This window comes from Balearica regulorum, chromosome 1 (assembly GCF_011004875.1).
Source record: "Balearica regulorum gibbericeps isolate bBalReg1 chromosome 1, bBalReg1.pri, whole genome shotgun sequence".
Lineage (NCBI taxonomy): Eukaryota > Metazoa > Chordata > Aves > Gruiformes > Gruidae > Balearica > Balearica regulorum.
This window is the reverse complement of record NC_046184.1, coordinates 135,994,675-136,022,247: the sequence shown is the minus strand read 5'-3', so window position 1 is coordinate 136,022,247 and position 27,573 is coordinate 135,994,675. Positions and strand designations below refer to the sequence as shown.

General features: G+C 45.1%; 1 long non-coding RNA gene across 1 annotated transcript in view; it reads right to left on the bottom strand.

Annotated features, from left to right (window-relative positions):
* Window positions 1-1,610: 1,610 nt before the first annotated feature.
* LOC142605182 (uncharacterized) overlaps window positions 1,611-27,573 on the bottom strand; it is a 75,460-nt gene continuing 49,497 nt past the window's right edge. The window contains exons 2-3 of the long non-coding RNA XR_012838914.1: window positions 2,494-2,643; window positions 1,611-1,750 (exon numbers count right to left, since the gene is read on the bottom strand). This is a non-coding gene — a long non-coding RNA (uncharacterized LOC142605182). The remainder of the gene's footprint in view (window positions 1,751-2,493; window positions 2,644-27,573) is intronic.

Here is a 27,573-nt window from a genome sequence, read left to right as displayed (position 1 = left end):
CAGCATTTCCCTGTTGCACTTGAATAATTCAGATAACAGACACAATCAAAGATTTAGTCCACTCTGTTCCACACCAGTGGAACAGCTGTTACAGTAGCATAAAAATAGACACTTAGTATTAATAACGATAGCAATGGGTTTGATGTTTATGTTTCATGGTTCAGCCTAAGTACAGTTTTCTCAGTGTGGGAGTCATTCTTACATTAGACCTGCGGTCATTTTGCTGTTGTCTGAAACTGGAGAAATATATATTCTTAATTGGGTTGTGTATTCCCACTGACCTCCCCTATATACAGGGATGTATGTGCACATTCACAGGACTAATGGTATGGTGATGCAGAAAGCTACCTATGATGAGCAGTATCTGCTGCTGTCCGCTAAGGGCAGTTCACCTGTGATCAGACTGAGTTGCAAGTTGTCTTGAAAATGAGTCATCTTTGCCTTTTTCTTTCCCTTTTGTACTGATCTATATCTCACAGAAAGTGAAAGCGCTTGCTTTTGCACTCTGCAAATCAGTACTAATGAGGTCATGAAACTTTGATGACCATCCATTTATGTGGCACACCTTTGGACAAAGTTAGGCTTTCAGTCTTAGGGGAAGGCAGTATTTTAGCTCTGAACGCCAGGCAGATTGTAGCCAGGCAACGCTCTGTTGAGCAGAAGAATCACTCGATGAAGCTGATTAGGAATTCACCTGGCAAGAGATTAGAAGGGAAATTAAGCGTTTTGGAATGAGAGGGAGTAAAAAAAATATTAAAAAAAAAAAAAAAGCCAGCAGCAAAGACCTCTCTTGCAGAAGTCAGGAAGACACAGAGGAGAAGTCAGCAGTAAAAGGAGAAATAAGGCATTGCATAGGACTTTGTTCTCAATGTGAGAAAAGACCTGGCCCACTGAGGAAACTGAAACAGGGAAATCTGTGTTGGTTTTGTGAAGATAAACACATCTCTTGTGTTAACTACATAATGGGTGATCTGGACCTTGGCAACTTTTCACAGTTGGTGTGTCTGTCTGCTTTGGATAGCACACTGTCCAAGAGGGATGGCTTGTACACCAGCACTCCAGAAATCACCAGCTTTTGCAAGAGAAACTGAGAGGCAGATGAGGCAGATGAGCAGGCAGGAGGCAGATGAACCCTAATGTCCTATTTCTGTGAAGGGGTCACAGGCAGGCAGACAGACAGAGAGGCAGCCGACAGTGTCCAGCAGTCTGGCAAGGCAAGAAACAATGCTGCACCGGCTGCAGTGGTCAGGGAGCTAAGAAGTTACCTAATTAAGCACTCTGGATTTTCATTTAAAGCTCATTGGGAACAAATGATCTTTGTTCTTTTTCCTGTAGGGATCCAAGGATTAGTTCCCATACATAAACTGTGCCTTTGACAAACAAAAGAAAAATCAATACACAACATGACAGGTGTCTCACCAGTGGAATATGAAAACACAGTGCATCTCAGCAGAGGCTGCTTTTGCAGAGGTGGCTAGTCATCGATCTTTGCCATCCTGCTCTCAGAGATGTGATGTAGGCTGTGCAGCTCATAATGGAGGATCACTAAACCTCTTGATTAAAATAAGATTATTTTTTTTTTTTCTCAAGACTGAGTTCAGGGGAAAAGAGACTGAGCATCTCAAAATGGCTGCAGCTTTCCTCCAGCCTCCCTCCAGCAGACCTCATCCGTGTGCAGCTCGCCCTGCATTTGTTCCACTTCTCATCGATTTTCCTTTTCTCTTCCAAGTGTAAATCAATATGTCTGCAACTGGAGGTAAAATCACAGCATCTCTAACGAGGAACGTGGCAGAGGCTGAGTTTCTAAATCCTAATTCAGAAAACCCCTTGAAAATAGCCTGAATTTTTAGCATGCACTAAAATATGTTGCTGTCAGTGATCTCAGTGAACTGTGCACCCTTATGAAAACCACAGGATTTTGGGGAACAGGCCCAGAAAGGATGTCCTGGAGAAGGGTCACAGCCAGTGCTGCTCAAGCAGCACTGCCGAATATGTCTTTGCCCAGCTTGAGCCATTGCACATGTACCGCAGCTGTGCGATGGTGATTCCCTGGGACAGGCTCTGGGTTAAAGATTTTTCTGGGAATTCTGGGCAAGACTGGCTTTTTGCTGTCCCTTGGAAATCATGTGCAAGAGCTTGTGAAGCCACTGAAAAAGCATTTGTTTGAGAGAGACAGTATATCCTCTCCGATAAAGGCTCTCCATCCCCGTTGACTGAGTGGAGTTCAGAGCTGGTCTTCTAGGTGGTGGAGCAGAAGCATAGCATCCCAACCCCAAAGAGCTGCTAGCTAGTTTCACTAGTCTATCTGCAACCAGTAATTAACTGTAGCAAAATAACAGACCTATTCAAATAATATCCACCCCTACATCCCCATTTAAGACACATAGTTAAATAACATTCCAATCTTCTTTTTCATCTTACAGTATTCCCAACTACAGGCTTGGAAAACAGGTCTGGCTGGAGTTCCTGGTCCATCTCAATCTGTACACTCACCTGAGACATCGTCCTGCGGCACAGTCCACCAGTGCAATGCATTCATACTTGCTACGTGTGCACTGGGACATCATGAACTTCACTTGTGGAAAGAGGTGCTGCGATAAGGCACCTTAAGGGAGAAGACTGCCTATTTCCTTTCGGAGTCACCTGTTGGAAAACATATTCAGAAAAACACAGAGGTCTGATTTGTGGATAGCCAAGTGTGAAGTGTTCAGAAATCATTTTAGGAGCCTTAGAGTACGACAGAGCAGAGCCAGGCAAGTGGATTGCAGTGGTCAGCACATGTGATTGCATTCTGGAATTTTGCATGACCCCCCTGCTGATGAAGAATCGCTACACAATGTGGCAGAAAGGCCACTCCAGAGGAAGAAGCTAGAGGCCACCCCAGACGAAAGGGAAGAGCTGTTACTGTGAGATGCAAAAAGAAAAAAAAAATCAAAGGACAGCCCCAGAGGTGCCTTAATAGTAGTTGAAGACAATAGTAGTGAGCAAAAGAGAAGGATGTGAAGAAACAGAATATCCAGGAGACACTCAGGTTTCTGAAATCAGTCACCACTTTTGTATTTGATGTTTTCCATGTTCTTCAAAGAAAATGACACATTTGACTAATTTGACTAGAGTACTCATCAAATTTACCATCAAATCTACATTTGTTTACTTGCACGTTCACTTTTCTATGACTCCAGATGTTTTCATCTCACAGATCCATACTTGGGAGTCACCGCTGAAGCTGCTGATGACTGCATGGTGACATACCCTCACCTGCCCTACCAGGCATCTGGGCCAGCAGCAGCCTGTTCTGCCTTCACACAAACAGCGGTAAGAAACTGTTCCCTGTTTCCCCAGTACTATTTTCCCCTCAGATGATGTCAGCCACGAGACCAAACACCAGCTCCTAGAATTGCTGCTACGCACATGAGGAAAGGGCTGGCCCACAGGCATCAAGGGCCACCTGTGACCACAGCACATGCCACTCAACCATTGCCCAACTCTTCCTAGTCACCTCCTAGTTAGGAAGCAATTCAGACACTTAAACATTAGCAGCCAGTGACACTGTAGATGCTATTTTTGGTCTGAGACATTCAAATGACAGATACAATAAGGAATCTACAGAAGATCTGGTCCCTTTTGGAGCAGAGAAGATATATTATAGCACCTAAAATAGCACTAGATGCCTACATTAGGCCCTTCCTTATTGTCATGAAACTTCACCTCTCTTTTAGAAGGAAGAATGAGTTTGTCACAAATTTGTCTGACAGGATCTTGCATGTCTTCTGCAGCAAAAGCCTAGATTTAGCAAAGACGACACAGAATTTCTGTGCTGTATTCACTGAAAATACTGATTAAAGAAAAAACAGAGGAGTGAGAGAGAATCCCCTGGGGAAAATCAAAGTTTTTCAGCAGCCTGTATGTTGTTTATCCCGATATTAACTGCAATGTCTTTAATAGTGCCCACATTCTAAGTTTGCAGAGTGCCACTGATTTTCTCCTTGATGAGATACAATTACATCTAAATTGTCTGGTGGAAAAATGTGATTTTGTGCAGCTGGGCTTGAGAGCACGTGCAGACACAAGAGGCAGTTCGATACCATGGAATAAGATGGATGCATCTTCTAAGTGATCAAAAGTAAAATAGCTCATCATGGTTCTACTGAAATTACTAGCTCTAAACTCAGGAGGTAATAATCCCATTAAGATGCATGAGATTGTTCACTTCCCAAAGCTGCGGCTTCATTCCTCCTGCACATTTGGTAAGACATTACTATATTGGTTTTGCTTGATTCCCACATAATCCACAAGGAGGGAGTTGGAGCACAGTTCCATGGCAAGGGGAGAGTCACCAGAAGCTCTTCCATGTGAAACAAGAACTTAATAGATATCTCCCATTGTCTCTCCTGGCTGTCACAACAAGTACCACGCCGTACCTGCCCCTGACCCGCAGAGGCCCCGGGGTCGTTCTCCACCTCCCGTGTAAAACCTGCCCTTGAGTTGCAGCAGGCATAGACGCGCACAGCATCCCGTTGGGGCATAGCGAGGGCTTCCTGAGGAGCAGGGCCTTTTAGCTGCCCGCAGTGGGTTGAGGTTCTAGGAAAAGCCTGTCTAGCCATTTTCTGAAGCTGGAGGACTTTTTGCCACAGCCAGGTTTCTTGGCTCTGAGCCCTCGCAAGGGCGTTTCCTGGGTCCCCATAGGCAGCCAAGGGATGGAATCTCACTGAACAGCAACAACATGTGTATTAACTCAATCTCAAATCCTTGTAAGATCTGCTGGGTGTAGGTCCTGTGGCACCACTGCTGCCTTGCTTCACCAACACCCTCCGCCACTTGAAAACACAGCTGCAGCTAAATCCCAGGTATGGCTGCCACTGCTGTGCTCCTCCAGAAGGCTTTGTCACGGCCCTTTGTTGTTGCTGTTGCTCTCGACAATTCAATTCCTCCCCCAAAGGTGACCGCAAGACATAAATTTACTGTACCCATTAATTCATTGCCACTACAAGGGCAAATGTCATCCTTCCTCCTCCATGTCCACATGTCCCAGTTATGATCCATCTGTGTGACTGATCCTCTTCTGTCAGAGCCCTAGTATCTGCTCTTCCCACTATAGCATTTCTTACTTTTTTCTACAAAGAAAAAAAGTGTCTTCCTGACATGTTCAGGAAGATAACTTTCTTGTGTCTGCCACCTCCCCAGCTTTTACTCTCCCCACAAAGTAAGTAAGCTTCACACTCCCCCAGAAGGGCACAATAGCTGTGAAGAAACAAGTTCCTTTTGCTTAGATTTGGCAGTCAGATACTATAAGTACTCACTTCTGGTCTTCCCCCCGTGAGAAAACAACTACAAAGTGGCTGAAGCTGCCGTGCTGGCTGGCTGCAGCTCATGGCTTACCTGCAGCTCCATTTTTAGTTGGACAGATTTTTCTCAATGACGTTACCAAAACAACAACAACAAAAAAATAATCTGCAGAAAGAAGAGGAAGTGTTCATGGTTTGAGGTTGGTTTTTTTTTTTAGTCTCTTTATTTGTGCCTGGTTACCTGCTTTTGGTGACAGGTTGGGGCAGTCACAGCAATGGAGAGGGCAGCACGTGGCATCACTACTACACTCCTGGTATGTAAGCGCAAGGGGGGCTGAGCAGAGTGGAGGCTGCAGAAGGAGCTACAGCTGCCTTCTCCCCAAGCACACTTGCCCTTGCAAGTGGAAATGCAGGCATACAACAGGGTAGGTTGTTTGTTAAGGTTTCCCTAGGGAAACTTTAAGGTAAACACCAAAGTTGCGCTCTGGTCTCACCTTTTTTTTTCAGTCCTGCCAAATAACCTCAGTTATGTTCATCCTCTTTCTCTCCTCACGCCTGTCTTGTCTGTTTGGTGTGCAAGCTTGGCAGAGAAGAGCTGTGCCACAGCTTGTGTCACCACTGTGGTGAAAGATCCTGCACGTGGGTCAGCACAATCCCAAGCACAGCTATACGCTGGGCGGGGAATGGATTGAAAGCAGCCCTGAGGAGAAGGACTTGGGGGTGTTGATTGATGAAAAGCTCAACATGAGCCGGCAGTGTGCGCTTGCAGCCCAGAAAGCCAACCGTGTCCTGGGCTGCATCAAAAGAGGCCTGACCAGCAGGTCGAGGGAGGTGATCCTGCCCCTCTACTCTGCTCTTGTGAGACCCCACCTGGAGTACTGCGTCCAGCTCTGGGGGCCCCAGTACAGGAGAGACATGGAGCTGTTGGAGCGAGTCCAGAGGAGGGCCATGAAGCTGATCAGAGGGCTGGAGCACCTCTCCTATGAGGACAGGCTGAGAGAGTTGGGGTTATTCAGCCTGGAGAAGAGAAGGCTCTGGGGAGATCTAATTGCGGCCTGCCAGTACCTGAAGGGGCCTACAGGAAAGATGGAGAGGGACTGTTTATCAGGGAGTGTAGTGACAGGACAAGGGGTAATGGGTTTAAGCTAAAGAAGGGTCGATTTAGATTATGTATTAGAAAGAAATTCTTTACTGTGAGGGTGGTGAGGCACTGGAACAGGTTGCCCAGAGAAGCTGTGGATGTCCCCCCCCGGAAGTGTTCAAGGCCAGGTTGGATGGGGCTTTGGGCAACGTGGTCTAGTGGAGGGTGTCCCTGCCCATGGCAGGGAAGGTTGGAACTAAATGATCTTTGAGGTCCCTTCCCTCCCAAACCATTCTATGATTCTATGATTCTAAATACTTGCAGAAGCAAGAAACCTCCAGGATTTACCATGTCTTTGCTGGTGTCCCAGACACCTGTAAAATGCAAAGGAGGTGAAAATTCCTGCCAGGTCATTTGGGGGCACAGAGATGCTGAAAGATCATGTCCTCTGCTCCTCTCTGAGACACCATGGCTGATGGGACTTAAGCTGTATTGACAGGCAATTGCACTTAAAACAGAAAAGAGAGGGACAGTAGGGTTGCTTTCCCTGGCTACACTGGGGGCTGCTGTGGGGTTTGTCCAAACACTTTGCAGTCTGGTTCATCAGCTGCGCCCTGGTCTGAGAGGGAGGGAGCCGTCCCACGCTGCACCCGCGGGGCTGGGATGTGGAATATGACCTTTATGGACCAGCTGATTTCCCCTCTTCAAAAGGGAACCCACAGGCCTGCTGTAACACTTTTAATTAACTTTTTGTACTCAGAAATTCTCAGCTGACTTTGAAAGAAATAGGCCAGTTTACACAAGTTATGAATTTGGCCCCAAGAATATAAACAGTTATCTCAAAAATGTCAGCTTTCAGTAATTTCTCTGGACATGTCCTCACAGTGAACCAGACAACACCAGAAACAATCTCAGCCCTTTGAATGTCAGTGTGGGTGATGAATTAATTATCAGGAATTGTACAAGCTTTTGTTAAGCATAACAAATTATTTACAGCAAGCTGTTTTAAGTTTGAGCCATAATGGGAACAGTCTGACTCACCTGCACTACCTCTTATAAAATCAATCCAAGTAACTAACATGGTCATCACCTTTGAAGATGTCTTCTGTGGAGGAGGAATACTTTTAAAAACTTGGCAACAGCAGTTATTAGCTGCAAATATGATCCTTCCAGGAGTGTTTGTGTACTGAATTTATTAAGGTTATTTTAAACTTGGGTAACATCTTCAGCATCCTGCTCTGTATATTATGCCTGTCTACCCAGGAATGCAGCTGGACTTCTCATCCCGGTCTTCAAGTAACTCTGGTACTTGTGGTAACTTTGTACAATAAATCAATAAATGTAAGTGTAGTTACGATAAAGCAGTATTTGCATGATGATTCACAATTTAGGATGTCGGCTCATTTACTTTGTGGCATTTTCTAAGGCCTTAGCCAAATGAAAACCACTGCTTCAGAAGAACAAGAGAGATGATTTTGCAACATTGTTTGATGGTTTTGAGATTCATATTTGAGGAAAACAACAGAGGACATTTGGTCAAGGTGTAGGTTTGGTTTCTGCCTCCTGAGGATGCTAAGCAGGGAAACCAGCCCGTTGCAGTCCAAGGTCAGGCAGCAGCACACGGTGAAGCTCACCACAGCGCAGGTTTCTGTATTTCCTGCTTTAAGTATGCTCAGCCATATACATTGGTTCTGTCCTACGAGTGAATCCATACGAGTCATCACAGCAATGAGTCCCAAAGAAAAGAGACTGGCCTTTATTGTAGATGGTAACTCTACTGACTTAAGGAGAGAGATGGAACAGTCCTTCATGGTCCCATATTTCAAAGGGAAACTCTAAACAGGAGAATAAGGAATTTTACAGACACACTGCAACTATAAAGCCAATTTTTCTAAATTACCTAGAAGCATAAGTATTGGCAGCCAGAAATATATTTAACCCCTTTACATTCTTCCCCAACTCTTTCTGTTATTAATCCCATACAAATGAAACACATGTACCTAATCGTGCAAACATCTCATTTAATTCAAAACAGTATCTGTTTCCTTTTAAGGCAAAGTGAAATATGTGCTAAAGATGCAGGACTAATTTCATCTGTTGGAAAACATCCTTTTCCCCAGGCATGTAAGCATTTTAGTTGATAAATTTATTTTTTTTCTTCTGCTTCAGTATGGCATGCTTGCTCAAGTCTAACCTTCCTTCTTTGTGTAAAAAGCATTATACACAATGCAAACAGATGACAATTTTGTGTCTCAACTAGTTTTCCTGTCAAGCATTTAAAAATACAGTTTCCTTTAATGACCATCTTGGTGACCCAGCGGCATGGTTCACCAGAACAGTGCTAGGTAGTCATTTCCTGAGAGACATTTCTGCCTGTGTGAGAGTGCTCAAACCAAGTCTGACATGCAGCCAGATAAGCTAAGACACATATGATTTTTTTTTATATATATAATTATGTCTGTCTGAATAACATTGCAAGAAAGATGCTGAGTATCAGAAGCATTGCAGTCATGAGAAAGGATGACATCCCCAGTCCTAAGTAGGATTCAGCTGCAGGGCCTCTGCATTATAGAAAAGGGAAATGTAGCCACAGCAGTGTTTCTCATTAAAGCCATGGCCCTGAGAACATGTATTTAACATAATTTATTTTGGAGAGTGTCCTGGTTTTGACTGGGACGGAGTTAATTTTCTTACTAGTAGCTGGTATAGTGCTGTGGTTTGGATTCAGGATGAACATCAGTGAAAACACACTGATGTTTTGGTTGTCGGTAAGCACACAGGGACTTTTCAGCTTCTCATACTGGCCTGCCAACAAGAAGGCGGGGGGTACACAAGAAGCTGGGAGGGGACATGGCCAGGACAGCTGACCCAAACTGGCCAAAGGGATGTTCCATACCATATGATGTCATGCTCTGTATGTAACTGGGGGATTGGCCAGGCTTAGGAACTAACTGAGCCTCAGCTTTGGGTGGTGAGCAATTGTGCTGTGCATCACTTGGTTTGTGTATTCTATTACTATTATTGTTGTTGTTGTCGTTGTTGTTATTATTATTATTGTTATTATTATTATTATCTTTTTCTGTCCTATTAAACTGCCTTCATCTCAACCCACAAGTCTTTACCTTTTTCTTTTTGATTCTGTCCCATCCTACTGGGGGTGGGAAGTGAGCAAACGGCTGTGTGGTTGTATTAGCTGCCTGCCGGGTTAAACCACAACAGAGAACAAAGAGATCAATAACTCAGAAACATCTATTTGCATTCTTTCATGTCTCCCATTATTAACTTGAAGCTATTTAAACAAAAAACAAACCAAAACAAACCCACAAAATTTCACCCAACTTTATTTTGAGGAATCCAGAGAGGGATCTGTCAAGGGAAACAACATCTGTTTTGAGCTAAGGAAAGGCATGTGCTACGCATGAGTGGAGCTTGTCAGCGCCACGTGATTGAAGTGCTCTGGTTTGGTTACGTGACATTTAACAGTCCTTGAACACAACACACACATTGGTGCATGCACACACAGAGCCGGCAATTGGAGTGCTCGTAATGGAGAGGAGAATATATAAATATTCTTTCTTTATATTTCACAAACCACTCTGACAAAAGAAAAAGAAAAGGGCTTGATGAGACAAAAGAAAGCAGAGTAAGATAGGAAGAAATTGCCAATAGAGCAGAGTTAATAGCACAAGTTGTCCTTTCTCCTCTGGCAGTGCCGTCTTCCATTATTCACAGACAAGAATCAGAGCAGGCATAAAACATCAAGTAAGATTATGATATGCTGTGCCTGATGGTGCGAATTACACCTAAACCTCTGAGCTGTCTCAGCTTTCCCAGTACAAGCCAGACCTTTCCTCTTCCTATTTTAAAGATACCACTGGGCCATTTACAAAAACATGAGCACTGCATGTTCTCATCTGCTACAGCCCCTCTTCTGTTACATATAATAAAGTTTATATATCCAGGCCATCTGCTCTTTTAGCAATTGGTATTTGTAGAGATAAACACAGCAAAAAGGTGTTTGAGAGAGAGATTTTACATCATGCCTAGGTGTGCAATTTCTTCTTTAAATGCTGGAAACTGCACATAGGCAGCTACTGCTAGCACAAAAAGGAGACAGAAGGCAGAGTAGAGGTAAGAAAAGTTGATTCCCTGTTGCTTTGCAATGACAATGAGAAATCCAAGCAGATACCATGGGAAACTGGAGTTACTGCGGACAAGGTAGCGTCCCCACAGGTGCCGTGACTGGGGTGGACAGCATCTCTCCAAAAACATGGAGGTGAAACTTGAGGTAGTGGTTGAAGATAATCTTGGTCCTCAGCCTTCTGGTGACTCAAAACCCTCCACCCGTCTGCTCCTCCTGTGGCAGGGCTGGCAGAGGTCCTCACACACTGGTCTCTGCAGGCAAAATCCAGTGCCTTAGAGTAAAGCAGCTTGATCAGTGGTTTGAGCTCAGGCACTGGATCCTGTGGAAGCAGACTTCCTCGCGCTGACTCCGACAGTGATCATCTCTGGCGGAGGGGCAGAGTGGGCAGCAGGCAGGGACTGTCTCTTAAACAGCCACTGCAAGATTTCCCACAGATGACAGGCCAACACCCCCAGCTCAGACCCCGGTCTACCAGCCCCTGTTTGAAGGGAAGAGCTTCTTACCCACAGTGTCTGAAGTCCACAGCAAGTCCATGGGCCATTCCTGAATAAACACAGAATATTTGTTTTTCTACTAAAAATGTATCCCGAAAAGCCGTACTGCAATTCTGTCATGTTGAGCTGGTGGTCTCAAAAATATCAGGTCTAGTTCAAAGCCTGTGCAATAATAATAACTATAAAAAAGAGAGTCTTTTAGGCTTTCCCTGGGTCTAGAATGAATAACATGTTGTTATATGTGGGATCAAGCTGTTGAAAAAGGAAGGATAACTGCCCTGCAAGGACAGTTTCATCCTTGTCACCTGATTTTTTGGACCTTTTCAACTAGTTCGGATCAAACAGCTTGCAAAAGATGTGAGGCAAAAGGCTTTCTCCACACAACTCTGACTGTCCCATGCCCACAGACAAACCCTGCCAGAGCCCCCACATGACCCACACAAATCCCCAGCTCGGTTGGACGTTCAGCCAACACCGAATTGGTGGCTGTGGAGCCTTCTCAGACCCTCTGTGTTTTGAGCAAAAATGATTTTGATTTGCCTAGTTGCTAAAATAAACATTTCCTCTCACCTCCCCAATATCCACTAAAATGGAAATTGGACTGAAGCCTGGTATTATGTATAATTTACAAAAGGAAAAGCAGGTTTCTGAAGTTATTGCACATCCTTATTTTGAAGTGTTATGCCTTATTTCACACCACAATCAAATGTATGCTGCTGCTTCAAATTTCAAGACCAGGTTGAACAATTTAAATACACTTGCAATCTGTATTAAGTAGGAGGGAAAAAAAAAAAGAGAAGCTTGTATATTTATCTGTTTCTTTTGCTTTCAGCTTATTGCTAGTGCAGTGTGACAAGCTTCAGCATCTAACATGTGACTTTGTGCCAATAGGTCTGTTATTTTATTTTAGCTGTTCTCCATATTTGGGCTATATTTGTGAAGTATTTGATGGAAAAATATATGTATGTATATGTATGCTTACATACATGTTTGTATGCATCCTTTTCCCCACCTATGAGTCTTCTAAACCTATGGAGAGGAAGAAAAATTGTTTGGGTTTTTTTTGTGAGGCTGCAATAATTAGAGCTATTGCAATTACAAACAAAATAGAGCATGCAGACCTTTCACGGGTCAGACACATCTCTGTGGCTGTGGTATGAGCACAAAAATAGCAGCCTCTGAAAAACAATGGGTTTCTCAGCTATGTACAAGACTATTTTGTGTCAGGCCAGTGCTCAGTGTTCTCTGCACAACAGGCAACAAATGGCTTCTGCTTCCCACAGGTTTGGACTTTGTCTAGTATCCTGATTTGCACCTTCAGGATTTTTCCTATTAAATAATGTTGTTGATGAGCACAGGCTCCCTGCACCATTAGGGATATTATTCAAGGATGGGAGGAGAGGGGCAGCTGTGCGGTAGCTCAGCCCTCTCTACTGCTCACTTCTACACCTTCCCTAGTGCCAGCCTGAACAGACCCTGGTCAGCCCAAGATTGCGCCCCACACCCCAAGGGGCAATTAATAAAAAAAAAGCCTATTCACAAGATATAATGGATCTGCTACACATTTTGGTCCAACAAAGCACACTGCTGTCATCACAGTTGTTCCTTGGGGTGCAAATGCAAGGGGGCAGGACTGCACCTCTTTTTAAAAGCAGGTTTGTAAAAACCCACCGGGGGGGTGTGAGCCTGTGGGAGCTGTGAGCACGGATGGGTTTGTAAGGGTGGGGAAGCCCCGTGCCAATGCCTGCCCAGGTCTCCTCACAGCAACCGCTGCTGACAGATCCCCGCTGAACAGACCAGTGCCGCCAGTGGGTCCCTGCAGTCCCACCCCACCTCAGCAGAAGAAGAACAAAAGGAAGCTAAGGGAGACAGGCTTGCCACTCACCCGTGTCTGACTGATAAAAAGTCCAGTACCAGACTCGCTCAGGTAGATCTAATTCCCCACTGTGAAGCAGGCAGATGTGTACAAAGCAATGTGAAATACGCCTGGGAGGAAAGACTTTGCACCTGCTCTCATCGCCATGCATGCAGCACAGATGTATGAGCAGCACAAAGGTGACCATCAGATGCATCGCTTCCTCGGTGTCTTAGATGAGGTACCACGCATATAAACTACAATGTGCAGGGCTACACCTGCCCCAGGGGTGTAATTCTCCCAGTGGCTGATTTGTGTGAGGTGGTTTGGGTTTTTTTTTCTGAAAGCCCAGCACTGGTAGCGTATGACATATCGATGAATTTCTGGTTTCACTTCTTTTAAAGTACAAACCCTGTTTTGGCTGGGAGGTAGCTCTAAGTGCAGCGTGAATGATGGGGAGGGGAAAAAGGCAGCCAGGTACTGCTAGTGTGGGATGTAAACCAGTAGAAGGACCTCCCTGTCGGGTGGTTCTTCTGGAGCAGGCTGGGTCACTAGTCTGTCCCTTTCCCCAGGGCTGCCCCTTTGTGCCGTAAGCAAATCCACATCTGTTGCAGGAAGCAGTCTGGGGACTCTGGTTTTTGGCAGCTACCAGTTCCCAGAGGTGACATCTTCTCAGGCAGAGTCTACTCAGACCTAGGGGATAAACAGAGCAGACGGGCAGGGTGATGTGGCTGAGAGACCCTGCCTGCGAAAGAGAGACAGGGGTGACTCTCTGGAGAAGTACAAGGTCCAACAAAACAGAGGGGCTGCGCTCAGGCTGGGGAAGCCAGACCCACAGCGGTCACAGCACCATGCAGGTGCTCGGTTCCACACACATGCGCCCGCGTGCGCGCACACACACATGCTATTCCCCACTCTGATTTCTTTTAGGGAAATAAAGGCTTCCTATAAGAAATATTATAGGTTTGAAAGTATTGTGATAACAATATATGAATAGAGATAAGCCATTTGAGCATTGATTTCCTCCAAATCTGTTTATCCACTGCTAATATTCAGTAAAGATAAATGTTTATAATATTTAAAAGGGATAGCTGTTATTTTATCGTATTGGAGGGAAAGTTCATTATATGTCATTAACTGCTTATCTTGGTTATGTGTTTTGAGGTAGTATATGATGTGTGAGGCAATATGCCTGAATCCTTGGGAGATCAGCAAAGACTAAAGACTTGGCAACACTTGAAAAAAACCCTCGGTTTTAGGTAGTAAGAGTGGTAAAACAAGCCAACAGAAGTCATGAAAATTAAATATGAAATTTTACCTTAATTTGAACATGGTTTTCCACCTTTCTTTACCACAAACGTACAGTGTCTGTCCCAGTCCAGTGCCTGGGCTTTAAAAAGGCTGCTGGCAAATTAAATAAGTGTCAGGGAAGAGCTACAAAAATAATTCCTGGAAGCATGCCAGAGAAATTAAATTAAACTCAGTCTATTTAGTTCATCAAAGAAAACCTTTGCAGTTGATTTGAGCAGGTGCAGACTTCCAGGGAACAGGAGAGGACTAAGGAGGATGGAGCCCACCTTCCCGAGCCCTGCCTGCTCCACGGGAGCTCACGTATGCCCAGAAGGGTGCTGGACCATCCCACATGCCCCTGGCCACAGGCAGCTGCTTCATGGCCTTGTGCACCAGGAGACAAGCAGTGAGGAGGATGAACCTGAATCTCCTGCCTTCTCAGACAGGACGTGTTGCCCTCTGAGGCACGGTGGGACGCACTCCTCCATGGGACAACACTCACAGCTCCACACCCCACATTGGCCTCAGGGCAAGGATGGGCACCTACCTGCATGATTTCTGACCTCTCTGCTCAGCGGGCACTAAAGCAGAAAAAGCCAACAGGCAGAGTCTGAAGCCAGAAAAATGTCAGACCAGGGATAAAACAGGTTTTCCAACACAAGCAGCAACAAGCCACTGGGGCAGCATACTTACTTACAATTGCCTTGGATTTTCTGTCCTTTTATTACCATAAATCAGGCTTGAAGGTCGTTCATTAAAGGTACAAGCACAATCAGAAATTATGGTTCCAGCACAAAAGTGATTGAATGAAAATCTTTGGCCTCTGTCATGCAGAAAGCCAGCACAGAGGGTTGTTCTGATCTGTACAGCCTGTGAGTCTAAAGCATTCCTTCATAACAGCACAGGCGGGTGCAGCCAGGACAACACGCAGCATATGACCAAAAAGAAATAATTTATTCTCTGTGATACGGGATGAATAGATTTTCACACCATTCAGCTCCATTTTTTTTAACCATCCACCATATGCCGGGAACTGGAGAAGAGTGTGCAGAGCGAGCCTGCATCTGCTTCCTCCTTCATGCTGTGCATGCTTTTTATAAAAGTCCTTCCCAGGAAAGCGGCAGAAGGCACCACCGATAGCACTTCCCAGGCGCAGTGGTGAGAGTCAAGGCAAACGCACGAGAAAGAACGGCAAGACCGTTGCACATGTGATACGTTACTGCCTCCCAAAACAGCTGGAACAGGGAAAGTTGACAAAACTGAACATATTCTTCAAAAATGAGGAGAAAGAAAATGTTCAGCTTGCTAATTATCCTGTGTGGGAATAAATAAGTACGAGACTTCACGGTGAGTTGGTTCTGGATCCGGACAATCCACCTTCTTCTCGCTGCTCAAGAGCAGGTTTTAAGAAGAGTAAAGCAAGTTGAGGCAAAGGTCAGGTTTTATTACAGCACTGTTTACCGTGCAGGCTATATTAAAATTGTAGTCTCATAAACAACACTCACAACTATCTCCTTTTTTTTGGCTGGAGTATTCACCCAGCTTTACCCAGATCTCTGCTCAGGGTCAACTGGAAGCCATTGAACTACTGGCTGCTTTGTTTATTCAGCTTTTAAATGTCTTCATCTTTTATCTCATGTCATTGGGCCTTATGTCCAGCAGTTTTTATAGGGTGCTTGCAGTTGACGCACTTGTATGTGTCATAGTTGGTTTGAGTCTTGATGGCATGCTACTTATAAACATTAGCTTGCTTACCAAACTGCTTCAGATTTCACCGTCAAAGAACCTGCCAACTCGCTGGGGTTTTTATAAAGCAATGGTGGTACTAGTACAGCATCAGCAAAAGGAGGGGTGTATCATTCATAATGTTCACACTTAGTTCAGGTGACTAACTATAATTATATTTCAAAAGTAGTTTGTCACAGACTTACGAGCACCTTGTCTCAGGCGCTATAGCCCATTTCCCCTGGCACTTCCACAACATCAGTGAATGGGAAACTCGTCCCCCAATAAACTCTGCAATTATTCTTCAACCAGATCTAGAATTACTACTTAAGTGCATTACTATTACCACACAAAGGATAGGATTAGGTCATCAAGTTTGCTTTCTGTGCCCAGCATTGCATGTATGACAGGGTTTATTTTCTAAACAAAAGACTGTTTGTCAGTGTTACTTTTGCTCTAATGCACGCAAAGCCAACTGTATAAACACAGAATTTCTGTACCACCTAGCTGCTCTGTGGTGTTCTGAAGCGGAGAGGAGATGGTCCTCTCTTGCCTCCCAAATGGCATCCAGCAAGGCAGCGATTCATGCTGGAGAGCCCAGCCCAACTTGCCACTTGTCAGTCCAGAAAGTATTTGAGGGGAGTATATCGTGTCATAATTTGTTCAACAAAGTTTCTGGGCACCAAGACAGCCAGATGGTTAATTCCACTATTTGGGTTTTTTTTTTTTTTTAAAAAAAAGGAGGAGCGCGGGGGAGGGAAGTCCCTTGGCACCAGGTTCTGGCACAGCAGGCTGAGCCCCAGCGCAGCAGCTGGGATTGTTGACCTAGTGAATGTGCCCAAAGATCCTTTTCAGCCGCACAAAACCGTCCAGTTTTGCCATTAGCATATCAGAGGTGGAGCGGTGGTGGGAAATGGCGCAGGCAACAAAGCCGGGAGCTCGGCGGCTTTGTCTGACTGCAGCTTAGGGAGGCAGGAAAAAAAAAAAAAAGATAATTGGCCATTTGCCGTGCAGTGACAGACAGATGTTGACATTTTTCTCCCTTGGCTGATCAAACCCCACCCTCGTCCCCAGGTCCGGAGGAATGCTGCCGGCTGCCCCATTCAGGCGGGTGGCTTTCTGCCCGCCCTCCAGAGTGTCAGCGCCAGCATTTGCATACAAACAGGTATAGCCCAGGCAGAGAAAATGGAGAGGGTGAGAGAGATTACCTCTGACTTGTTTTTTTCTTTTTTTTGTCACACTCTAAATCGGATCTCAAATAAGGTTTTAATTCTGATTCTAAAGGGCAGGCCATGTACATCAGTTAAAGGCTGCACCCTAGATCACCTTTGCCCCATGGAAAATCTATGGGAAGAGGCCAACCTGCCTCAGACAGCCTTCCTTCCCTTCCTTGCCAGAAGGAGAGGTTTGGGGGCCCCACAGGCTGCACAGAGAGTTCCCACTCCCACACACCACAGAAATCCTAGAGGGAGATATTCCTGAGCTCTGTCAAGCCAGGGTCTGTAAACGTGCCCAGCCGCTTTCGGCTCTGCTCCCCTTCCATCATCCTGGCAGCAGCCATCAGAGCGGCACCGGTGCTGCTTCCTCCTGACCTGGCTGCTGGGACAAGGGGGAGGTGGGATCTGAGGAGGCAAAATATTTCTTGGTGCATCATTAAAGTCAGCCAGCATGCTCAAAGCATACCGCATCATTTCCATTTGCCAGTCAAATCACAGATCGATCCCTAAAGACAGAGCAACTCCCAGTTCAGTGCATGTTAGACTTTCCCTAGAGCCAAGCAATATTATTTTTTCTGACATGAAGCTTAGTGGCTCTGAATATCTCATCTATCACTTTTCCGTACAAAGAAAGGCAACCCACCTCCATGGTTGTTATTCTGCAAACTTTTCTCTATGCAATAGCCCTCGCTTGTGTAGCAGCACTGGGACAACGCGCGAGGACAGCATGCTCAGTCTTGAATACTGCCTAGGAAATCTCTGTGAACGCTCGGTAGCATTGCAGAGTCAAGCCCAGCTGGTCAGAGGTAAGGCCGAGCCTTGCCTGGCTCCAAATCACGCACAGTGTCCGAACGGTCCCCAGCAGGGGAGAGTGCAGTGCAGATGCCAGTGTCAACAGCAAAGGGTGACCAAGCAGTGTGTACTACTGACACGGAGCTACTTCCCATGCAGTCATCACCCTTCTGCTCTCATTCATCAAACAGACTTCCCACAAGCTGGGCTTTCACCCAGCTTTTGGCTATTTCCAGTGACAAATCATGATTTCATAAGGTTTTGTTTCTGGTATAAAAAGGCTGTCATGAAGCCTGTACCTAATGCATCTGTTTAGAAAATGCTTATGAGGGCAATGAGCCTACTGAACGCTGTCTAGATGCACACTGGAGCAGAGAAAGTCAAGTCAGCATTTGAAGTCAACAGCTGAGCTTGGATTTAGAGTTTAACATTGTCAGGTTGGGCTTCTTATGAGATCAAGGGCCCCGTCCTCATCCTGGCTGATGTGGGGGGGATGCGGTCTCGCACCTGCTGGCCATGTTTCCTTAGGAGTGGAGAAAACCTCGGCTTGTAGATAGGGCCTTTACACCGTTCTGTATTTCCAAGTCGGTTGACTCACCCAGCCTGGACAAAGTGACGACAGAAAGCTAAAGCTCTGCTAACTCATGCTTCAGGCCAGGCTGAGCCACTTTGGAGGCGAGAAGGCTTCAATGGCCTCATACATCCAGGGGCAGGGGGAACCAGGCCTGTCCGCACACAGTTCAGCTCCTAGCTCAGCAGGTGCTGGCCTCTTGGGAGGGTCTTGAGATTCAGGGTTGGGGTCCAAAGCCATGTTTAGCTTCAAAGATTTGTGCATGGTTGTTGAGTCCTTTGTTTGTTTACAGATATAATGCACTAAGTGAATATAAAACTAGATTTCAATACTTTGGATAAATTATTTATTGCAAAATCATTGCAAATTCATGTAGTTCCTAGTAATTAGCCTAACTAAAGCGCAGTAGATATGAGGAGTCATCATTCTTCTGCCTTGTCCCAAAGGAAAGACACAACCACAGCTGCCATTCATCATGGAGCATAGATCTGACATGCACAGTATCTCTTTACACACCCATCTACAATCACGGCTTTGAAATGAGCTTCTGTTTGCTCCAAATGCACAGAGTCCTGAGAGAAGTTTATTCTGCTTTATGCATAGTTCTTGCACTTTTTACTACAGACCTGTAATGCAAACATTTCCTTATGGAGGCATTACTACATGGTAATTATTCTACGCAAGGATACAGGCTTTGCAGTCAAAAGGTCCCCTTCTCAGCTGATCCAAACCCTGGGCTGGATCAGACTTACAACTCCTTATCTCATATAAATAGCGAAAATATGTCTTGCTCTGCCCTACAGCACCAGGGTTATTAGATTCTCAGCCATAGTCACCCATTACAAGAGGCTTCATAGCAGTTACAGGGGTCCAAATTTGGCCTTGCAGAATTTTGGCTGTGGGAGGAAAGGGTTGGGAAGGAAAGAGCAGCCTGACTCGAACCCCAGAGAGATAGGAAGGCTCAGGAAGGAGTGAGAAGCTTGAAAGTTAACCTGATATTCAACAGTCACTGAATCTAAATGAAAACTTCTTTTCAGCTGTGATGGAGTCCATTACAAAGTCCATGTGATGGAGTCCACAATCCCCTTCCCCATTGACATCCCAGTAGGGGTATTTGAAGAGAACACTCATATTTTCCATTTAAACTCATAATCTTAGAGTTCAGTCTAGGTTATGTTCTGTGTTGGGATGGGAATATTTGTACTTACACGGTTTATTGATCTGGTCTTAAGTTATTGCACTCAGAAGAGTAATGAAAACAGGCTTAAAAAAATAGAACAAGTAACCTTTAATAATCATTAATTTAAAAGTGATATCGTACAATTCAAATTAGCAATGATATTGGTCTGACACCTAAATATAAGTTTAGCTAGAGATTTACAGCTGCCTTCTGTTCACATCATTAATAAGCCAAATTTACCTTCAAGCAAACCGGACTGCCCTATACAGACTCAGACACTGCAGCATCTACTTGTTTTTTCTGAAAATAGCTGTAAACAATAAAAAGACAGTCAAGAAAGCTTTCTTTTAAAAAGATCTTGCAGCTGTTGGAATTAACGGACCTTCCTTTTACAATGCAGTGCAAGAATCCTTTGCTTGATATGTGCAATAAAGAAATGCTCTGCTCTTCACATTTCAGCATCAAGGTTGTGTTATGACCCTATATTCAGTGTATACTTCACCTTGCTGCAAAGGAATTAAAAATAAGACATTTTAACAAGGGTAACAGAAATAGTAATAGCTGGCTTGATCTGAATTCAGATTAAGGAAGGACAATGGCTGATTTTTAAATAAATGGCTGCTAAAGAAATCCCTAGATCAATCACTGTGTTTGTAGGAAATCTTTTAATACTTGCTAAGAGGGAGCCTTGGAAGATAATTTAAAATGTGGCTGCTTTTCCAGGGCTCACCTCAATCGTGCAAGGCTCCTCCACTGCTGCTGCGTGCAAACCCAGACCTGCCCTCCTGCGGTCTCTCCCTCCCCTCCCCTGGCATTATGCATTCTCCTGCTTGTGGGGAAGGGCCTGGGGAGGGTCTCTCTCTGGCACTTTTCATAGGACTGATCTTCATTGGGCAAATCCTCCAGCAACTGCTCGATTTTTTCAGGGAGCTGACTTGACAGTCTGTCTGTCCATCATCATCCACCTCGCGCCTGTATAATTTAGCATTTCAAGTACAATCAGCGGCAACCAGGATGAAAAATGTGCAGCGCTGTTTTTTTTTAAGGTGACCACTTCACTATGCATCTTTCAGGCACAAGTGCCTATTTTTAGCACAGGATGTGATCTGTGGCTTAAAAACCCTTGCTTGATCAAACCCCTTCATTTTCCTTGTTCATGGAGATGCAGCCTGGGGAGTTGAAATCCCTTAACAAACTCAGTGCTGGAGGGTGGAAAGGCAATGAGCACACAAGCATGGGAGAGAGCACTTGCTATACTCAATAATCAATGCCCAAAGGCTGGTGGAAGACAGCTAAATTATCACACATGAAATTCCCGTCTCCCTGGAGATGACTTTTTCTGCTGAGGAGGTAGGAAGGAGCAGTCACACTTTGAAGCATTTCTGGTACCTACATGGATGAGACTGAAATCTGCACAGGGGGGACTCCTGCAGCAGAGGGATGAGTGATTTCCACTGCAGGGCACCAGGCACAGGCAGGCTTGGGTGGTCAGGCCCTCGGTAAGAAAGCCTCCTCTTGGATGGGACAATGGAGGACTGTCTTTTTTCTGATTTCTTCCTGCTGTACTCCATGACAGACCACAGACAAAAGAAAGATGTGATGACTGAAGAGGAGAAACCCAGACAGCTCTTCTCAGCTCCATGCTCCTACCACTTTCAGCAGAACGGTCACCAGAATTGAGCTGCCAAAACAGTGTGGTGATGGGAGGAGAGAGGTCTTGCTTTGCCTCAAATCCACTCGTCAGCTTTTCTTTAAGAGGTTCCTGCTTCACAGATATCACCCCTGGTCCGGACCACAACAATGACCTGTAATGGCTTTCTTATTGTGCTTGAGCAGCACTTTTCCCTTCCCATTTTCCATCATATTTACGCAGACCTGTGACATAGGAGATTTTGAAGTCCATAAAGCTGAACTGTGAAAACCACAGTCTGCTGGAAAAATAAATCCCTGCCAGCATAACTGTATTATTCCCCTTTTGGCCAAATGGGTGAGGAAGTGATAGCTGCTCTCGTTTTGATGGCAGAGATCCTGCAAGTGCCTTGGTGAGGATAGGAGGACACACAAGCCCTGCTCGGGCTCCTTTCTGAGACCCCAGCCAAGACGAAAGATGAAGCAAAGAGCACATCCAGATTCACTTGTCTTCATGGCAGCATCTGCTAGAAAATACATGCAGAGCTAAACCTCAGCCGGGAAAAAATATTTTTAAAAGTTTGTGAACAAATGCCATCCGTTCCTTAATGGCATTTGCCTGTTAGTAACTTCTGGAATAAGAAATGTTTTCATTCTCAGTCTCTGCATTTTCTTCCTCCCTTTTGAGTCAACAGGAATTGAACCTGTAAGTCAAAATAGCTTTCTGTCTCCAAACAGACTGAGTCAGTACCATGATCTTAAAGAGATAGGAGAATGCTATTGACAGTTATGAGGCAAGAGATTGGGAGAATTTCCCGAAAAATGGGTTGCGATGCCATAAAACAGATACTGGAGCTTCAGTGCTAATCTCCACTTGAAGAAAATGTTACTGCTGTATGAATCAACCGGGCTGCTTCCGCAGCCGATACTGCTGTGAGAATGTTTGCCTTTAAAGATGTAAAATGCTTTCTCACTTCACAGCTCTTGCACACCGTGATTGCAGGAGCAAAATGAAAGGACACTGTTCTGCCTCGGTGTTTTGTACTATTAGCTCTCCCCCTTCATAAAAAGATAGGTGCTTTCAAACAAACCAGCCTACTGCCACATGTGTATCTATGTTTGAATCTACCGTGGATATGGGAAATGCATTTACGGACATGCATTGCAGTGGCATCTGCGTCTGTGCAGAGCAGTGCTCGTGACATCTGTAATGGAGAGAGATTGCCAACACCCAAAGCATCGCTGCTAATTTGTCTACATCGCTCTTCAGAGAGAAGGTTAATTTTGACACTGATCCAACAGATTGTGGAGTCAGTCAGTGTCTTGTTCGTTCCACTAAATAAAATGGCCCAGAGGAGGGGTGGCAGAGGCGGCAACCCGTGCTGGGACTATGCTCATGGGACTGGTGTCTGGATTGCTCGGCAGCCAGTGCGGCCGCGCCGGGGGTTGGCCTCGCAGACGTGACATTTCCAGTGCCTCAGCTGGCTTTGGAAAACAGGCCAGTTAGGTCAACTTTAAAAATGAAGAGGAAATTAGCAGTGAAGGCAACATCTCTTACACAATAAAAAAAAATCGAAGAAGCAGTTTGGAATTTGGGGTAAAACAATTTACTTTTCCACAATTCACATCTCCTCTTTTATTTACTCCCTGCCATCTATAAAGACAAACTGCTCTGGAAAATCAGTCACCACTAAAAAAATTAAATCATGGACCAGTGTGAGAGCTCAGGTCCTTTCGGGCTCAGAAGAAATCAAGGCAATAAACTCTGCACTGAGTAACCGTGGGGCAGGCAGGCCAGCTGCAACTACCTGCACATTGACTCCTTGCACCTTGCTCTGCTCACTAAGTGGACCGGAGAAAGACCATAAACCCACCCGAAACACCCCAGCTGAACTCAAAGAGCGAGAGAGGAAAACCAGTGAGGAGGCTGAGTCCTCTGCCCAGACCGGGGCGCTGTGGGTAGCACCCCTGTACCCCAGAGCGAAGTGGCTGGGAAGATCGGACGATCCTTTTTCAGCCAGGTGGGAAGGACTCCAGAGGAGCTCCCCATTTCCTCTTCGTGACCATACCCCCGAGCTGTCTTCTCCTTTCCCCAGGAGCATGGCCCTGCTCCACTCTATCTAATTTTATCAGTGCTGAATGAAATTGCAGCTGGTTTAGATCTAAGGACTCACGATGTGTTTGGAAGGCAGACAAGATACTCAGAAAAAAAAAAAAAAAAAAAGAAGTGGTGTGTGGAGAAGAGGAATCCAGAAGCAGCAGAAATGTTTCGGATGCCTTATTTGGCCAAGAGGCTGCAAGCTGGGGAGGCTTCAAAGAACTGCCCGAGGGCTATGGCAATCCCTCGTTCCGCATAGATAATGTCACCTTATGCTGGAAAAAGAAACCTCACCCATTTTGATATAATTCAAAAATAGGTCCAGATACCACTTTAAAGAGAAACTTCTAGGATGGAAATATTTAAAGCACACCACATTGATTACCAAACTGCACTTTGGGTGATGAAAATGCATCGGAAATTTAAAATTTGACATTTTTTCATTATTTATTATATCTGCTTTTCTCTGGTGCCATGAGGTTAGGCAATTAAACAAAGCAGTTTATCATGGGGTTTCAATCAATTTTCCTCTCAGGTTCTCATGCATGGAGATTATGTTGAAGTGCTTAGCTTGTAAATACTGCAGGGTAATGTTTATTTGTTTAAAAGTGCTTTCATAAAACCCTGGAATGCTTTGTTAACCCTAGATCACTTATGAACAAACAATCATCATCAGACTATGTCTTCTTCCATATATATACTATGGTTTAATCCCATGCTTAAAAGTGATTTTATAAAAAGTCCTATGATCCTTCAAATGCTTCCACTAATTTTTCTCTCACTAACCGATGCACAGAGGTCACTTCTCTTCCTCTGCACTTACTTTTCCATAGAATCCACTTCCCTTTTCCCATTTATTTTTAATACTAGCAGTTTCATCCATGGAGATATATCTGTTATAGAAACAAACTCCTATACTGCTGGAAACCAGAAATGGCTCTGAAAGGCAGTTGTGCCGGAAGAGCTTCCTGTCAGAAAATAGGTACAGCTTTAGCAGGAACCACAATTGCACACTGGCTTTGATGTTCAGATTTGTTTGCTTATTTTATTTTTTTCTTCATATGTATTTATTCCATCATAGTGCTCAGCTGTCTGAGACAACAGCAGGGTTATGTTCATGAGGGCTGCCACCGTGGCTGGGCCTACGGGTGCTTTTATCTTGCTCTAAGGTCAATCATCCATGAGTTTGTCAGCTTGTAAGTAGGTAGGTATCTTCTGGGCAACTTCTTTGTGTCCTAACACATCCTTGTCCACTGCTGCTGGCTTCTCTTAATGACAGAAAGTTTTGTGAGCAACAGAATTAAGATATTTGGCTCCCTCATCATGTATTTTAATGAACACATTAGAAAATTAATATCTCTGAGATCTTTCTGCCAGCTAAAATTGGCCAATGGATCTAAGCATGAAGCATACCTGTGCATACAAAGCACATGTGCATCAGGCTGATTCTTGGTAGGAAACCATAGTGATGATACATGCCATGTTCCCAAGCCCTTCAATCGGTTGGTCCTTTCACAGGGTCCGCCCTGCCCCTCTCCTCAGCAGACTCCCCAGCCCTTTTTGAGTGTCCATGGAATGAAAGCCTGAAGATTATCTGCTGGGGCTTGTCCTCCTGCAGAGGTGCCATGTGGGAAGGAAGACACTGCAGTGGTCCAGTGACACAGCCTGTGCTCTGATATCATGGCAATCCAAAGGCTGCCGACTGGCTTGTCTAAGGAGACCAATACTACCTCCCACTGATGTCCTCCTTTCAGAAGGGGGATCTGAGGAGAGGTGAGGCTAGCCCACCATCCCCATCTGCCATTGCACCACAGTGCTGCTGTTAACCAGGAATGAGGACAATGGGAGCTCAGCTGAGAGCAGGAGCTGGCCCCTTCATAAGCCCAGCAAGGACCCAAATGTTCTCTCAGAGGGAGCCCTCAACCACTTGCCTCACTCCTAGATGGCCACTGCTGGGGCTGTACAGCCACCAGCATTAAACTGCAAAACACTGTTGAGGAGCGAGCACCAAGTGGACATGAAATCACAAGTTCAGGTGGCAGTTTCATTTTTTTTTCTCCAATAAAACTACCACTGTGAGGATCAACTGCCCATTATTTGGTGAAAGTCTTTCCTGAAATGCAATTAATTGTGAACAGAGATGGGAAATGACATGCTTTGGTCTTGGATTTCAGCATCTTCCTTGGTTGATGCTGCTCCGAAAGCCGTCCCTGCTGTGGCCCACCTCCTTGTACAAACCTGCCTTCATGCAGCTCTGGAGACAACACAGAGGAGGCGTCCCAAAAGCAAATGAAAAAAAACGCTACAGCAAATGTGCTGCTGCTGTGCAAGCATGAAGGCCAAAGCTGCAGCATTGTCATACGCGTGGGTGTTTCGGTGTTGCCACTGACATTTTGGTGAGGGAAATGCATGCTCTCTGCCTTACGTCTTTCTATGGGAAAGATGATTGATTTCCTCCTGAAGTTGTTCTGACACCAAGTGGTGGTCACCTGAGAAAGCCTCATTCATAAACTGTGGGTGGGTGATTGGGGAGTGGGGGAGACCTGTTTCTCCCCCCGTAGAGGGAAGGCTCTTACAGTTCAGCTTTGTTCTGGACCAAACAAGAGGAACAGTGCACATGTGGTCTTCATTAGTGACGCTCCTTTGAAATGTCTCCAAGTCCTTGGGTTGTAACTTTAGCACACAAAGGGGTGGGGGAGCAGGGAAGGGAGGAAGGGAAGGAGGGAAGAATGAGGCTGCTGGAGCCATCCCTCTGAAATCCAGACATGGACGCACTTTTTCTTTTTTTCTTTCTTGTTCTTTTCTTTTTTTGCCCTCTGCAGGCACAGAATTGTTCTTAACCTTCTGAACTGGGAAAATACATTTAAAAAAAAATCCGCTGCTCTTCTGTCAAAGCAAAACCAAGATGAATAATCTCTTCTAAATTACAAGCATTAAATGACAGAGTGGAACAGTTATCATTTCATTGCTCTTTATGCATATGTGCTTGCGTATATGTTTTTGTGGTCATGTGAAGCCTGTGAGTCTCCAGCAGCCTCAAGTTTAAAAAATGCTTTTGAAGGAGTAGTTAGAGAGCAAGTGGGAGAGCGGGGACTGACCTGGCAAGCTGAAGTAATGGATGTTGATTCCTGCTCTTTAGGAACCATGTCACAGGACTGCAGCCTGATCAACATGCCTTCCCTCCAACTGCCTGGTGCTTCCTCATGCTTTAAAATTGCACACTGCTTCTCCTTCCCAGGAACACTAATGAAGAAGGAAGTTGTTTAGAAAAAGCCATACTAACTCTGCATATATTATTTTTCCGTGATTGCGCCTATCAATTAATAGCATTTGGATTTCAGTCTCCTTAAATTCACAGCTGCACACACACGGCTTTCCATGCCAAAAATCAATTAGAAATTGATGAAAGCTAAAGAATATTAGCAGAAAAATAATCAACAGCAAACACAATGTGTGTCAATTAAATCCAGGGGCAATCTGGTTCCCCCCCACAGCCTGCAGGAAATAAGAATATTTCATGGCACTGAGAAAATGACATCCACATTTCTGGTAGTGGAAGGCTGCTGAAGCATCCCTTTCACTTCTGAGTGGTTTTGGGAACAGTGATGCATTCAGCTGGCCAGATGTAAAGCATGAAACTCACACACACACAAACACCCTTCCCCTTTTGTGCTGCCTCCCAAGGTAGCCTGAATTTCCCAGGCAATGGACATTCACGTGAGAGGGACGACAGCCGTGTCGCACAGCCTGGAATAAAAAGGTGCTGACGTGGGAGAGGCTCAACCCGCATAGGTACAGGAAGGGAACAGCCCAGACCTGTGTCAGAAACAGCCGTCTTTTCATGGCAGGGCCGGAGGAGACCGTCAGATCAGTCTATAGGAAAAGCTTCTCTCCGTGCAGGCCTCACCGTAACTGCTGAAACAGAGATATTTCTGCCCAACCGAAAACCACTGTTGATGTTTGCAGAGCAGTGTACTCAGAGCTGTGGTTAGCAGCTGTAAACAGGGGGTTGATGCCTGGGCTTCTCCACAGTCACTCAGGCCCCAGAAGGTGTTTTTCCTTTGTAGTCCTTTTTGTCCACCCTTTCCTTTCTGCCAGTGCTATAATATGCAACATACCAAGGGCATACCGTGCTGTAACAGCACCATTGCCAAAAGCACAGTCCAGACACTAACAAATGAGGCTTGTACAACAGAATGAATGCTATACATA